General features: G+C 53.8%; 1 protein-coding gene across 1 annotated transcript in view; it reads right to left on the bottom strand.

The window, feature by feature from the left end:
- Nucleotides 1-13,413, bottom strand: part of LOC306754598 (plexin-B3-like) — a gene marked incomplete at its 3' end in the record, with an annotated part of 204,753 nt that extends 191,340 nt beyond the window's left edge. Inside the window, exon 1 of the mRNA XM_079238615.1 lies at nt 13,295-13,413. The remainder of the gene's footprint in view (nt 1-13,294) is intronic.
- Between the last annotated feature and the right edge of the window lie 1,587 nt (nt 13,414-15,000).

The following is a 15,000-nucleotide window of genomic DNA, read 5'->3' as shown; positions in this document are numbered from 1 at the left end:
ACACACTCCTCGTCAGGACAAATAGTTTTAACGACTAGTCAGAGCAGAAACTGGACCAGAACCAGAACAAGGAACCTTATTTCTAACGCTACGCAGCAACGATAACTCCAGGTGGCATCAGTACAGAAGCAGCATGTCCCTCAGTCCCGATCCTCAGTCCAGATCCTTAGTCCAGATCCTCAGTCTAGATCCTCAGTCCCGATCCTCAGTCCAGATCCTCAGTCCAGATCCTCAGTTTAGATCCTCAGTCCAGATCCTCAGTTTTGATCCTCAGTCCAGATCCTCAGTCCAGATCCTCAGTCCCGATCCTCAGTCCCGATCCTCAGTCCAGATCCTCAGTCCCGATCCTCAGTCCAGATCCTCAGTCCCGATCCTCAGTCCCGATCCTCAGTCCAGATCCTCAGTCCAGATCCTCAGTCCAGATCCTTAGTCCAGATCCTCAGTCCAGATCCTCAGTCCAGATCCTCAGTCCCGATCCTCAGTCTAGATCCTCAGTCCAGATCCTCAGTCCCGATCCTCAGTCCAGATCCTCAGTCCCGATCCTCAGTCCAGATCCTCAGTCCCGATCCTCAGTCCCGATCCTCAGTCCAGATCCTCAGTCCAGATCCTCAGTCCAGATCCTCAGTCCAGATCCTCAGTTTAGATCCTCAGTCCAGATCCTCAGTCCCGATCCTCAGTCCCGATCCTCAGTCCAGATCCTCAGTCTAGATCCTCAGTCCAGATCCTCAGTCCAGATCCTCAGTTTAGATCCTCAGTCCAGATCCTCAGTTTAGATCCTCAGTTTAGATCCTCAGTCCAGATCCTCAGTCTAGATCCTCAGTCCAGATCCTCAGTCCAGATCCTCAGTCCCGATCCTCAGTCCAGATCCTCAGTCCCGATCCTCAGTCCAGATCCTCAGTCCCGATCCTCAGTCCAGATCCTCAGTCTAGATCCTCAGTCCAGATCCTCAGTCCAGATCCTCAGTCTAGATCCTCAGTTTAGATCCTCAGTCCAGATCCTCAGTTTAGATCCTCAGTCCAGATCCTCAGTCTAGATCCTCAGTCCAGATCCTCAGTCCAGATCCTCAGTCCCGATCCTCAGTCCAGATCCTCAGTCCAGATCCTCAGTCCCGATCCTCAGTCCAGATCCTCAGTCCCGATCCTCAGTCCCGATCCTCAGTCCAGATCCTTAGTCCAGATCCTCAGTCCAGATCCTCAGTCCAGATCCTCAGTCCCGATCCTCAGTCTAGATCCTCAGTCCAGATCCTCAGTCCCGATCCTCAGTCCCGATCCTCAGTCCAGATCCTCAGTCCCGATCCTCAGTCCAGATCCTCAGTCCAGATCCTCAGTCCAGATCCTCAGTCCAGATCCTTAGTCCAGATCCTCAGTCCAGATCCTCAGTCCCGATCCTCAGTCTAGATCCTCAGTCCAGATCCTCAGTCCCGATCCTCAGTCCCGATCCTCAGTCTAGATCCTCAGTCCAGATCCTCAGTCCCGATCCTCAGTCCCGATCCTCAGTCCCGATCCTCAGTCCCGATCCTCAGTCTAGATCCTCAGTCTAGATCCTCAGTCCCGATCCTCAGTCCAGATCCTCAGTCCAGATCCTCAGTCCCGATCCTCAGTCCAGATCCTCAGTCCAGATCCTCAGTCTAGATCCTCAGTCCAGATCCTCAGTCCAGATCCTCAGTCCAGATCCTCAGTCTAGATCCTCAGTCCAGATCCTCAGTCCCGATCCTCAGTCCAGATCCTCAGTCCCGATCCTCAGTCCAGATCCTCAGTCTAGATCCTCAGTCCAGATCCTCAGTCCAGATCCTCAGTCCAGATCCTCAGTCTAGATCCTCAGTCCCGATCCTCAGTCCAGATCCTCAGTCCAGATCCTCAGTCCCGATCCTCAGTCCAGATCCTCAGTCCAGATCCTCAGTCTAGATCCTCAGTCCAGATCCTCAGTCCAGATCCTCAGTCCAGATCCTCAGTCTAGATCCTCAGTCCAGATCCTCAGTCCAGATCCTCAGTTTAGATCCTCAGTCCAGATCCTCAGTCTAGATCCTCAGTCCAGATCCTCAGTCCAGATCCTCAGTTTAGATCCTCAGTCCAGATCCTCAGTCTAGATCCTTAGTCCAGATCCTCAGTCCCGATCCTCAGTCCAGATCCTCAGTCCAGATCCTCAGTCCAGATCCTCAGTTTAGATCCTCAGTCCAGATCCTCAGTCTAGATCCTCAGTCCAGATCCTCAGTCCAGATCCTCAGTCTAGATCCTCAGTCCAGATCCTCAGTCCAGATCCTCAGTTTAAATCCTTAGTCCAGATCCTCAGTCCAGATCCTCAGTCCAGATCCTCAGTTTAAATCCTTAGTCCAGATCCTCAGTCCAGATCCTCAGTCCAGATCCTTAGTCCAGATCCTCAGTCCAGATCCTTAGTCCAGATCCTCAGTCCAGATCCTCAGTTTAAATCCTTAGTCCAGATCCTCAGTCCAGATCCTCAGTTTAAATCCTTAGTCCAGATCCTCAGTCCAGATCCTCAGTCCAGATCCTCAGTTTAAATCCTTAGTCCAGATCCTCAGTCCAGATCCTCAGTCCAGATCCTTAGTCCAGATCCTCAGTCCAGATCCTTAGTCCAGATCCTCAGTCCAGATCCTCAGTCCCGATCCTCAGTTTAAATCCTTAGTCCCGATCCTCAGTCCAGATCCTCAGTCCAGATCCTCAGTCCCGATCCTCAGTCCAGATCCTCAGTCCCGATCCTCAGTCCAGATCCTCAGTCCAGATCCTCAGTCCCGATCCTCAGTCCAGATCCTCAGTCCCGATCCTCAGTCCCGATCCTTAGTCCCGATCCTCAGTCCCGATCCTCAGTCCCGATCCTCAGTCCAGATCCTCAGTCCAGATCCTCAGTCCAGATCCTCAGTCTAGATCCTTAGTCCAGATCCTCAGTCCCGATCCTCAGTCCAGATCCTCAGTCCAGATCCTCAGTTTAGATCCTCAGTCCAGATCCTCAGTCTAGATCCTCAGTCCAGATCCTCAGTCCAGATCCTCAGTCTAGATCCTCAGTCCAGATCCTCAGTCCAGATCCTTAGTCCAGATCCTCAGTCCAGATCCTCAGTCCAGATCCTTAGTCCCGATCCTCAGTCCAGATCCTCAGTCCAGATCCTCAGTTTAAATCCTTAGTCCAGATCCTCAGTCCAGATCCTCAGTCCAGATCCTCAGTTTAAATCCTTAGTCCAGATCCTCAGTCCAGATCCTCAGTCCAGATCCTTAGTCCAGATCCTCAGTCCAGATCCTCAGTCCAGATCCTCAGTCCAGATCCTCAGTTTAAATCCTTAGTCCAGATCCTCAGTCCAGATCCTTAGTCCAGATCCTCAGTCCAGATCCTTAGTCCAGATCCTCAGTCCAGATCCTCAGTCCCGATCCTCAGTTTAAATCCTTAGTCCAGATCCTCAGTCCAGATCCTCAGTCCAGATCCTCAGTTTAAATCCTTAGTCCAGATCCTCAGTCCAGATCCTCAGTCCAGATCCTCAGTCCCGATCCTCAGTCCAGATCCTCAGTCCAGATCCTCAGTTTAAATCCTTAGTCCAGATCCTCAGTCCAGATCCTCAGTCCAGATCCTTAGTCCAGATCCTCAGTCCAGATCCTTAGTCCAGATCCTCAGTCCAGATCCTCAGTCCCGATCCTCAGTTTAAATCCTTAGTCCGGATCCTCAGTCCCGATCCTCAGTCCAGATCCTTAGTCCAGATCCTCAGTCCAGATCCTCAGTCCCGATCCTCAGTCCAGATCCTCAGTCCCGATCCTCAGTTTAAATCCTTAGTCCGGATCCTCAGTCCCGATCCTCAGTCCAGATCCTTAGTCCAGATCCTCAGTCCAGATCCTTAGTCCAGATCCTCAGTCCCGATCCTCAGTCCCGATCCTCAGTCCAGATCCTCAGTCCCGATCCTCAGTCCCGATCCTCAGTCCAGATCCTCAGTCCCGATCCTCAGTCCAGATCCTCAGTCCCGATCCTCAGTCCAGATCCTCAGTCCAGATCCTCAGTCCAGATCCTCAGTCCCGATCCTCAGTCCAGATCCTCAGTTTAGATCCTTAGTCCAGATCCTTAGTCCAGATCCTCAGTTTAGATCCTTAGTCCAGATCCTCAGTCCAGATCCTCAGTTTAAATCCTTAGTCCAGATCCTCAGTCCCGATCCTCAGTCCAGATCCTCAGTCCAGATCCTCAGTCCCGATCCTCAGTCCAGATCCTCAGTCCAGATCCTTAGTCCAGATCCTCAGTCCAGATCCTCAGTCCAGATCCTTAGTCCAGATCCTCAGTCCAGATCCTTAGTCCAGATCCTCAGTCCAGATCCTCAGTCCAGATCCTTAGTCCAGATCCTCAGTCCAGATCCTTAGTCCAGATCCTCAGTCCAGATCCTTAGTCCAGATCCTCAGTCTAGATCCTCAGTCCAGATCCTCAGTCCAGATCCTTAGTCCAGATCCTTAGTCCAGATCCTCAGTCCAGATCCTTAGTCCAGATCCTCAGTCCAGATCCTTAGTCCAGATCCTCAGTCCAGATCCTTAGTCCAGATCCTCAGTCCAGATCCTTAGTCCAGATCCTCAGTCCAGATCCTCAGTCCAGATCCTCAGTCCAGACCCTCAGTCCAGATCCTTAGTCCAGATCCTCAGTCCAGATCCTTAGTCCAGATCCTCAGTCCAGATCCTTAGTCCAGATCCTCAGTCCAGATCCTTAGTCCAGATCCTCAGTCCAGATCCTTAGTCCAGATCCTCAGTCCAGATCCTCAGTCCAGATCCTCAGTCCAGATCCTCAGTCCAGATCCTTAGTCCAGATCCTCAGTCCAGATCCTCAGTCCAGATCCTTAGTCCAGATCCTCAGTCCAGATCCTTAGTCCAGATCCTCAGTCCAGATCCTCAGTTTAAATCCTTAGTCCCGATCCTCAGTCCCGATCCTCAGTCCAGATCCTCAGTCCAGATCCTCAGTCCAGATCCTTAGTCCAGATCCTCAGTCCAGATCCTTAGTCCAGATCCTCAGTCCAGATCCTTAGTCCAGATCCTTAGTCCAGATCCTCAGTCCAGATCCTTAGTCCAGATCCTTAGTCCAGATCCTCAGTCCAGATCCTCAGTCCAGATCCTTAGTCCAGATCCTCAGTCCAGATCCTTAGTCCAGATCCTCAGTCCAGATCCTTAGTCCAGATCCTTAGTCCAGATCCTCAGTCCAGATCCTTAGTCCAGATCCTCAGTCCAGATCCTCAGTCCAGATCCTTAGTCCAGATCCTCAGTCCAGATCCTCAGTCCAGATCCTCAGTCCAGATCCTTAGTCCTTCATCTCTTTATCTTCTTCTACAACAATCTGGCTGCAAAGCTTTACTGTGGGAATAGATCTGGTTCAGGATCCAGATCCACGGTGGAGGTGGTTCTGGACCTGTATATGTTTGGACCTAGTTGTTTTTGGACCCGGATGGTTCTGGAACTGAATGGTTCTGGACCCGGATGGTTCTGGACCTGACTGGTTCTGGACCCGGATGGTTCTGGATGTTGTGTATGAATATGGAGAGGTTGAAGCTGCTGTATGGACCTGACCTGGTCAACATGAGACTCCACCTACCATTCTGGATGTTCTGGAAGGTTCTAGATCGTTCTGGTTTTGAATGGATGCGAATGTCATGGATAGTTGGGGACCATACCGGTTCTGGATGATTTTGGTTGTAGTCAACATCAAAGAGAATTTTTTAGCAGCCCAAACACCGGCATTTCTGAGGACCTGCTCTACTCTTCATTCCCATGGCAACCTCCCCCATCTCCATGGAAACCACCCGTCTCCATGGAAACTTCAACCATCTAAGGAACACGCCTGACTAACCAGGAGGAGAGTTTCTTCTCGTCTGTGCAGGCCTCCTAGAACTGAATCGGGTCTAGTTCTGACCCTCTTGTGTCTGTGATATCGTTTATGACATCATGGTGAGCTGTTGCCCATCGCAACAATACCTCCTACTATCAATAGCTGCCAGTCATGCAGTGAAGCAGCTGATCTGCAGCAGGTAAACACCTGTTAAGGTGCAAACAGGTTCAGACTGGGTCTTAGGCTGGAGTTACAGTAGTTCTATATGGGTTTAACTGGGTTCAACTGGTTTAGACGAGCTTTAGACTGGTTTGATGACTGTTCCTGGATGAAGATGGCTACAGATGTGGACCAGCAGGCTCCACCCTGAAGACAGCTCAACATCTGCAGAAGAACCTGCATTTCTGAAAGCCTCGCGCTTTAAATCCAGCAGATGCGAGGACGTCCGCGCAAACCGCCACGTTTTCCACACGACGTCCTTCCCATCGCGATCACATTCAAGTTTCCAGCTAATTAACAGCAAGAAAGTGAAAACAGGAAGTGAAGCAGCAGCTGGTTACCACGGCGCTGCCTCCACAGGGACCGATAGAGAAAAAACAGATTCTTTATGGATTATTAATATCACCTCCAGCTACTCACAGACGTGTGTGTGTGATCTGAAACACGAGGAGGGGGGTGTGTGTGTGAGGGGGTTCAGGAATGGAGTGTTAAAGGATGAGGGGGAGGATGGGGGATCAAGGACGCTTCATTCACACTCCACACAGTGTGTCTGTAATCACCGAGAAAGCCCCACCTTAATCTGGATTCAACAACACAGCCCCCCTCCACCCACGCACACACCCAGGGTGGGGCCCCACCCGCAGCTCCGCTGTCTTTGTGAGTTTCTTGTTTGTTTCAAGTCACAGCGATTCCATGTTTCCATGGATCCAATAAAACACCCAATCGCTGTGACACGGATGGCGCTGTCTCGGCAGAAAGAAAGAACTTCTTTATTCAAATTCCAAGACGACTTATGGAGAGAAAAACAAGACCCTTGTCAAAACTGGTTTACTCTGGACTGACTGGCTGCAACAGAACCAGGAGCAGGCAGGGTCCATACCAGGAGCAGGAAGGGTCCATACCAGGAGCAGGAAGGGTCCATACCAGGAGCAGGAAGGGTCCATACCAGGAGCAGGAAGGGTCCATACCAGGAGCAGGCAGGGTCCATACCAGGAGCAGGAAGGGTCCATACCAGGAGCAGGCAGGGTCCATACCAGGAGCAGGCAGGGTCCATACCAGGAGCAGGAAGGGTCCATACCAGGAGCAGGAAGGGTCCATACCAGGAGCAGGCAGGGTCCATACCAGGAGCAGGCAGGGTCCATACCAGGAGCAGGCAGGGTCCATACCAGGAGCAGGAAGGGTCCATACCAGGAGCAGGAAGGGTCCATACCAGTAGCAGGAAGGGTCCATACCAGGAGCAGGAAGGGTCCATACCAGGAGCAGGCAGGGTCCATACCAGGAGCAGGAAGGGTCCATACCAGGAGCAGGAAGGGTCCATACCAGGAGCAGGAAGGGTCCATACCAGGAGCAGGCAGGGTCCATACCAGGAGCAGGAAGGGTCCATACCAGGAGCAGGAAGGGTCCATACCAGGAGCAGGCAGGGTCCATACCAGGAGCAGGCAGGGTCCATACCAGGAGCAGGAAGGGTCCATACCAGGAGCAGGAAGGGTCCATACCAGGAGCAGGAAGGGTCCATACCAGGAGCAGGCAGGGTCCATACCAGGAGCAGGAAGGGTCCATACCAGGAGCAGGCAGGGTCCATACCAGGAGCAGGAAGGGTCCATACCAGGAGCAGGCAGGGTCCATACCAGGAGCAGGAAGGGTCCATACCAGGAGCAGGCAGGGTCCATACCAGGAGCAGGAAGGGTCCATACCAGGAGCAGGAAGGGTCCATACCAGGAGCAGGCAGGGTCCATACCAGGAGCAGGCAGGGTCCATACCAGGAGCAGGAAGGGTCCATACCAGGAGCAGGCAGGGTCCATACCAGGAGCAGGAAGGGTCCATACCAGGAGCAGGAAGGGTCCATACCAGGAGCAGGAAGGGTCCATACCAGGAGCAGGAAGGGTCCATACCAGGAGCAGGCAGGGTCCATACCAGGAGCAGGAAGGGTCCATACCAGGAGCAGGAAGGGTCCATACCAGGAGCAGGAAGGGTCCATACCAGGAGCAGGCAGGGTCCATACCAGGAGCAGGAAGGGTCCATACCAGGAGCAGGAAGGGTCCATACCAGGAGCAGGCAGGGTCCATACCAGGAGCAGGAAGGGTCCATACCAGGAGCAGGAAGGGTCCATACCAGGAGCAGGAAGGGTCCATACCAGGAGCAGGCAGGGTCCATACCAGGAGCAGGAAGGGTCCATACCAGGAGCAGGAAGGGTCCATACCAGGAGCAGGCAGGGTCCATACCAGGAGCAGGCAGGGACCATACCAGGAGCAGGAAGGGTCCATACCAGGAGCAGGCAGGGTCCATACCAGGAGCAGGAAGGGTCCATACCAGGAGCAGGCAGGGTCCATACCAGGAGCAGGCAGGGACCATACCAGGAGCAGGAAGGGTCCATACCAGGAGCAGGCAGGGTCCATACCAGGAGCAGGCAGGGTCCATACCAGGAGCAGGCAGGGTCCATACCAGGAGCAGGAAGGGTCCATACCAGGAGCAGGCAGGGTCCATACCAGGAGCAGGAAGGGTCCATACCAGGAGCAGGAAGGGTCCATACCAGGAGCAGGCAGGGTCCATACCAGGAGCAGGCAGGGTCCATACCAGGAGCAGGAAGGGACCATACCAGGAGCAGGAAGGGACCATACCAGGAGCAGGAAGGGTCCATACCAGGAGCAGGCAGGGTCCATACCAGGAGCAGGAAGGGTCCATACCAGGAGCAGGCAGGGACCATACCAGGAGCAGGCAGGGTCCATACCAGGAGCAGGAAGGGTCCATACCAGGAGCAGGCAGGGTCCATACCAGGAGCAGGCAGGGACCATACCAGGAGCAGGCAGGGTCCATACCAGGAGCAGGCAGGGTCCATACCAGGAGCAGGCAGGGTCCATACCAGGAGCAGGAAGGGTCCATACCAGGAGCAGGCAGGGACCATACCAGGAGCAGGAAGGGTCCATACCAGGAGCAGGCAGGGTCCATACCAGGAGCAGGCAGGGACCATACCAGGAGCAGGCAGGGTCCATACCAGGAGCAGGCAGGGTCCATACCAGGAGCAGGCAGGGTCCATACCAGGAGCAGGCAGGGTCCATACCAGGAGCAGGAAGGGTCCATACCAGTAGCAGGCAGGGTCCATACCAGGAGCAGGCAGGGTCCATACCAGGAGCAGGAAGGGTCCATACCAGGAGCAGGCAGGGTCCATACCAGGAGCAGGCAGGGTCCATACCAGGAGCAGGCAGGGACCATACCAGGAGCAGGAAGGGTCCATACCAGGAGCAGGAAGGGTCCATACCAGGAGCAGGAAGGGTCCATACCAGGAGCAGGCAGGGTCCATACCAGGAGCAGGAAGGGTCCATACCAGGAGCAGGAAGGGTCCATACCAGGAGCAGGCAGGGTCCATACCAGGAGCAGGAAGGGTCCATACCAGGAGCAGGAAGGGACCATACCAGGAGCAGGAAGGGTCCATACCAGGAGCAGGCAGGGTCCATACCAGGAGCAGGAAGGGTCCATACCAGGAGCAGGCAGGGACCATACCAGGAGCAGGCAGGGTCCATACCAGGAGCAGGCAGGGTCCATACCAGGAGCAGGAAGGGTCCATACCAGGAGCAGGAAGGGTCCATACCAGGAGCAGGCAGGGACCATACCAGGAGCAGGAAGGGTCCATACCAGGAGCAGGCAGGGTCCATACCAGGAGCAGGCAGGGTCCATACCAGGAGCAGGAAGGGTCCATACCAGGAGCAGGCAGGGTCCATACCAGGAGCAGGCAGGGTCCATACCAGGAGCAGGCAGAGTCCATACCAGGAGCAGGAAGGGTCCATACCAGGAGCAGGAAGGGTCCATACCAGGAGCAGGAAGGGTCCATACCAGGAGCAGGAAGGGTCCATACCAGGAGCAGGCAGGGTCCATACCAGGAGCAGGCAGGGTCCATACCAGGAGCAGGAAGGGTCCATACCAGGAGCAGGAAGGGTCCATACCAGGAGCAGGAAGGGTCCATACCAGGAGCAGGAAGGGTCCATACCAGGAGCAGGAAGGGTCCATACCAGGAGCAGGCAGGGTCCATACCAGGAGCAGGAAGGGTCCATACCAGGAGCAGGCAGGGTCCATACCAGGAGCAGGAAGGGTCCATACCAGGAGCAGGCAGGGTCCATACCAGTGTCTTATAAACATCTCAGCAAACCCACTTCAGTCTAATCTGGTCTGATCGGATCTGAATGGATCTGATCAAGTGTGGTCGAAACAGGGAGTTATGAAGACAACACAAGAAGTGCAGGAAGGTTAGCAAAGACGGTAATAACCTGCAGAACAACACGTGGGATCTGTGGTCAGGAATGAAGTTGAAGGGGATCAGACTGATGGAGGTCTGGACAAAGATGGTGATCTGAACATGTCATTCAACAGGTTCACCTGATGAAGTCCACCAGACCCTCTATGATCGACACATTTCCTGTCCCACAACAACTTTAAACCCCTGCAGCTCAGAAATGGACCTGAACATAGACTAATGTCCCTGGATGTATACAGAGACCTTCTCTGTCTCCACCTCTAACCCGTCTGTCTCCTCAGACCGTCTGTCTCCACCTCTAACCCGTCTGTCTCCTCAGACCGTCTGTCTCCACCTCTAACCCGTCTGTCTCCTCAGACCTTCTCTGTCTCCACCTCTAACCCGTCTGTCTCCTCAGACCTTCTCTGTCTCCACCTCTAACCCGTCTGTCTCCTCAGACCTTCTCTGTCTCCACCTCTAACCCATCTGTCTCCACCTCTAACCCGTCTGTCTCCTCAGACCTTCTCTGTCTCCACCTCTAACCCGTCTGTCTCCTCAGACCTTCTCTGTCTCCACCTCTAACCCGTCTGTCTCCTCAGACCTTCTCTGTCTCCACCTCTAACCTGTCTGTCTCCTCAGACCTTCTCTGTCTCCACCTCTAACCCGTCTGTCTCCTCAGACCTTCTGTCTCCACCTCTAACCCGTCTGTCTCCACCTCTAACCCGTCTGTCTCCTCAGACCTTCTGTCTCCACCTCTAACCCGTCTGTCTCCACCTCTAACCCGTCTGTCTCCTCAGACCTTCTGTCTCCACCTCTAACCCGTCTGTCTCCACCTCTAACCCGTCTGTCTCCTCAGACCTTCTGTCTCCACCTCTAACCCGTCTGTCTCCTCAGACCTTCTCTGTCTCCACCTCTAACCTGTCTGTCTCCTCAGACCTTCTCTGTCTCCACCTCTAACCCGTCTGTCTCCTCAGACCTTCTCTGTCTCCACCTCTAACCCGTCTGTCTCCTCAGACCTTCTGTCTCCACCTCTAACCCATCTGTCTCCACCTCTAACCCGTCTGTCTCCTCAGACCGTCTGTCTCCACCTCTAACCTGTCTGTCTCCTCAGACCTTCTGTCTCCACCTCTAACCTGTCTGTCTCCTCAGACCTTCTGTCTCCACCTCTAACCCGTCTGTCTCCTCAGACCGTCTGTCTCCACCTCTAACCCGTCTGTCTCCTCAGACCGTCTGTCTCCACCTCTAACCTGTCTGTCTCCTCAGACCGTCTGTCTCCACCTCTAACCCGTCTGTCTCTTGCTTGCTGTGCTCCCCCCCCCCCCCCCCCCCCTCTCTAACATTATAACATTAGCATCTGAGACTGAAAACATCTGATGTTCAGGAAACTGGAGCAGTGAACTGGTTTTACTGGTATGAGTCCAGTTGGTCAAAATCAGGCGATTAGAGCACATTAAGAGTGTGTGTGTTTGCCTGTATGGATTAGAGGTGATTAGGCGCAAACAGTAATCTGACTGTGAATCTGGACTCAGACTAAATCCTTCAGATTAGTCAAATGGATGTTTCAGTTTAATCATCTTCATCGCACTGATGATGATGGTGAGGAGGAGATGATGTCATTGCTCACTACATGTCACATGACCTGGTTGTCGCTCATGTTTCTGGGCTAAACGCCTAAAGGCAGTAATAAAATTAACCCCAGAGTTCTGTCTGTCAGGCTGCAGCCAGTCTTTTACGCTCAAAATATGTGAAAAACGGATCAGAACCATAAGATCGCAGAACTGGAGAACTACAGACATGACAACGGTCTGAACAGAACATCTGGTTCAGGGTTTGGGGGCGGAGTCATCCGCATATGGATGAACAGTAGTCCCTGAAGAAGTGTGTAGTTATTGCTCATTGAGCCGGGTCCTGTTTATGTCCCGTCTTCTGACGGACGGGATCCTGGTCCTGTTTATGTCCCGTCTTCTGACGGACGGGATCCTGGTCCTGTTTATGTCCCGTCTTCTGACGGACGGGATCCTGGTCCTGTTTATGTCCCGTCTTCTGACGGACGGGATCCTGGTCCTGTTTATGTCCCGTCTTCTGACGGACGGGATCCTGGTCCTGTTTATGTCCCGTCTTCTGACGGACGGGATCCTGGTCCTGTTTATGTCCCGTCTTCTGACGGACGGGATCCTGGTCCTGTTTATGTCCCGTCTTCTGATGGATGGGATGGACCGGAATCAGCCGAGACGTCGGCTCACGAACCATCGTGGTCCACAGACCAGTGAGAGACCACATGGATGGATCGGGGGTTAGATTCCGGCCCTGAGGGACTCCAGGTAGTTGGGGACACTGGGACCAGGACAGCACCGGGTTGGACCTGCTGATCCTAGTCATGATTGATCGGTTATTGATCAGTCTTCAGACCCAGAAATTTGTACAGGTTGTTTACAGTAAACAGAATGATGATGATGATGATGATGATGAAGATGGACAAACGAACAAATCTACTGTAAACAAGAATGCTTCAAAGTAAAAACCTCCAAACAAACATCAGGACCAGCGACCCGCTGGACCACCCGTCAGGTCGGAACCGGATCTGGGCCCCGAGTCCGTCTGGTCCACTTCAGGACCAGAAAGACAAACTTCCTGCGCGCGACCTGTCCGGAGTTTTAACAGGTCACGTGACTACGTCGCAGGTGTTTTTAAAATTCTCCCACAAAACCGCAGCGAGGTGCGCGCGCGCGTGCTGGAATGCGAGTTATTCCGCTCCGGGCCGAACTGGGACACGCTGGAACACGCCGCGCGGAAACGGGTTGACAACCTGAGCTTAGAACCGAACCGAACTTTTACACCCGCTGCAGCACGTGCCTCCAAACGGCGCCGAACCGGTTCCGGACGGAGTCCTGGAGCCCCATCTCAGCCCGCCCCGAACCGGTTCGGAAGAACCCAGATCAGAGAAAACCCGCAGCGTGCGCGGAGTCTCACGCGCCGCTGGAAGACACGCCTGGCTCGCGCGCTCCTGCAGCTCGGTTCAACTTGGTCCGAAAACCGGGTCTAACGGAACCGGGTTGCACTCACCTGAACCCAGCGGGCTGCTCCGCGATCCACCAGAGTCCAGGTCGTCCGAACAAGTTCCAGAAAGTCCGGCAGTGACCCGGACCAGCAACACGCGCACAGACAACAGGTCCGGCTCAGACCCCGCCCCGCTGCGTCTTGCTCCGGGCGGCGCCGGCACGCTCAACCAACTCACCATTCCTGTTCACATGCTGAGTTCTGGTTCTGGTCCACCACCAAGGATCCGGTCCAGCTGAGTTCTGGTTCTGGTCCACCTCCAAGGATCCGGTCCAACTGGGTTCTGGTTCTGGTCCACCTCCAAGGATCCGGTCCAACTGGGTTCTGGTTGAACTTCAGTTCAAACCTGAGGTCCATTTAGATGGTTCTGAGATCCAGAACCCGGGAGTTATGATGGCCCGGACCCACACAATCAGAACCAGTTCTGAGCTCAGAAGAACCAAACCAGAACCTTTATTTTGAAAAACTGCACAGACACTGTTTCTACATCATGCTTTAATTTTGTCTTCTTCCTTTGCTTCACTCTGATTGGATGAAATATGATCACATGAAAGCAAACTGGGATCGGACCAGAACCGGACCGGGTGACCAAGTTCTGGTCCAGGACTCATCTGGAACTCCTCCAATTATCAAATTATTAATCAATAAAAGATGAAAAGTCTGAAAATCAATATGACCAAACAGGAAGTGACATCATCAGAATACTCAAACAGGAAGTGGTTCGAATCTTAAAAGCTAGAAAATAAGATTTAAAAAAAAAAAAAGATCTCAGTCACATGATCAGCCTGCAGACAGAGCCACGCCTCCTTAGCCCCTAGTCCCGCCCATCCCCCCCCCCCCCAATCCCACACAGCCCCCTTTTCCCGCCCCTTTACCCCCGTCCCCATAGCCCCGCCCTCTTAGTCCCCCGTCCGCAGAGCCCCGGCCATTAGTCCCCTAGTCCCGTCCCTTTACCAACCGTCCCCTCAGCCTCCCCTCAGTTGCCCCCCTCCCCCCCAAGAAGGACCCTCAGCTCAGACAGTCTCTGTTGCATTCTGGGAATTCCAGACAGCTGCTTCTCCAGACGTCGTTTCTCCTCCTGGAACAAAAAAAAACATCGTTTTTGAGAAAAAACGTCATGTTTACAGGTAAACGACCCCGTCTACGGGTAAACGACCCCGTCTACGGGTAAACGACCCCGTCTACAGGTAAACGACCCCGTCTACGGGTAAACGACCCCGTCTACAGGTAAACGACCCCGTCTACGGGTAAACGACTCCGTCTACGGGTAAACGACCCCTTCTACGGGTAAACGACCCCGTCTACAGGTAAACGACTCCGTCTACAGGTAAACGACCCCGTCTACGGGTAAACGACCCCGTCTACGGGTAAACGACCCCGTCTACGGGTAAACGACCCCGTCTACAGGTAAACGACCCCGTCTACGGGTAAACGACCCTGTCTACGGGTAAACGACTCCGTCTACGTAAACGACCCCGTCTACGGGTAAACGACTCCGTCTACAGGTAAACGACTCCGTCTACAGGTAAACGACCCCTTCTACAGGTAAACGACTCCGTCTACGTAAACGACCCCGTCTACGGGTAAACGACTCCGTCTACGTAAACGACCCCGTCTACGGGTAAACGACCCCGTCTACGGGTAAACGACCCCGTCTACGGGTAAACGACTCCGTCTACAGGTAAACGACCCCTTCTACGGGTAAACAACTC

This window comes from Telmatherina bonti (assembly GCF_933228915.1).
Source record: "Telmatherina bonti genome assembly, chromosome: 4".
In the NCBI taxonomy this organism is placed as follows: Eukaryota; Metazoa; Chordata; class Actinopteri; order Atheriniformes; family Telmatherinidae; genus Telmatherina; species Telmatherina bonti.
Note: the sequence above shows the minus strand (reverse complement) of the source record. Positions and strands in the feature narration are given on the sequence as shown.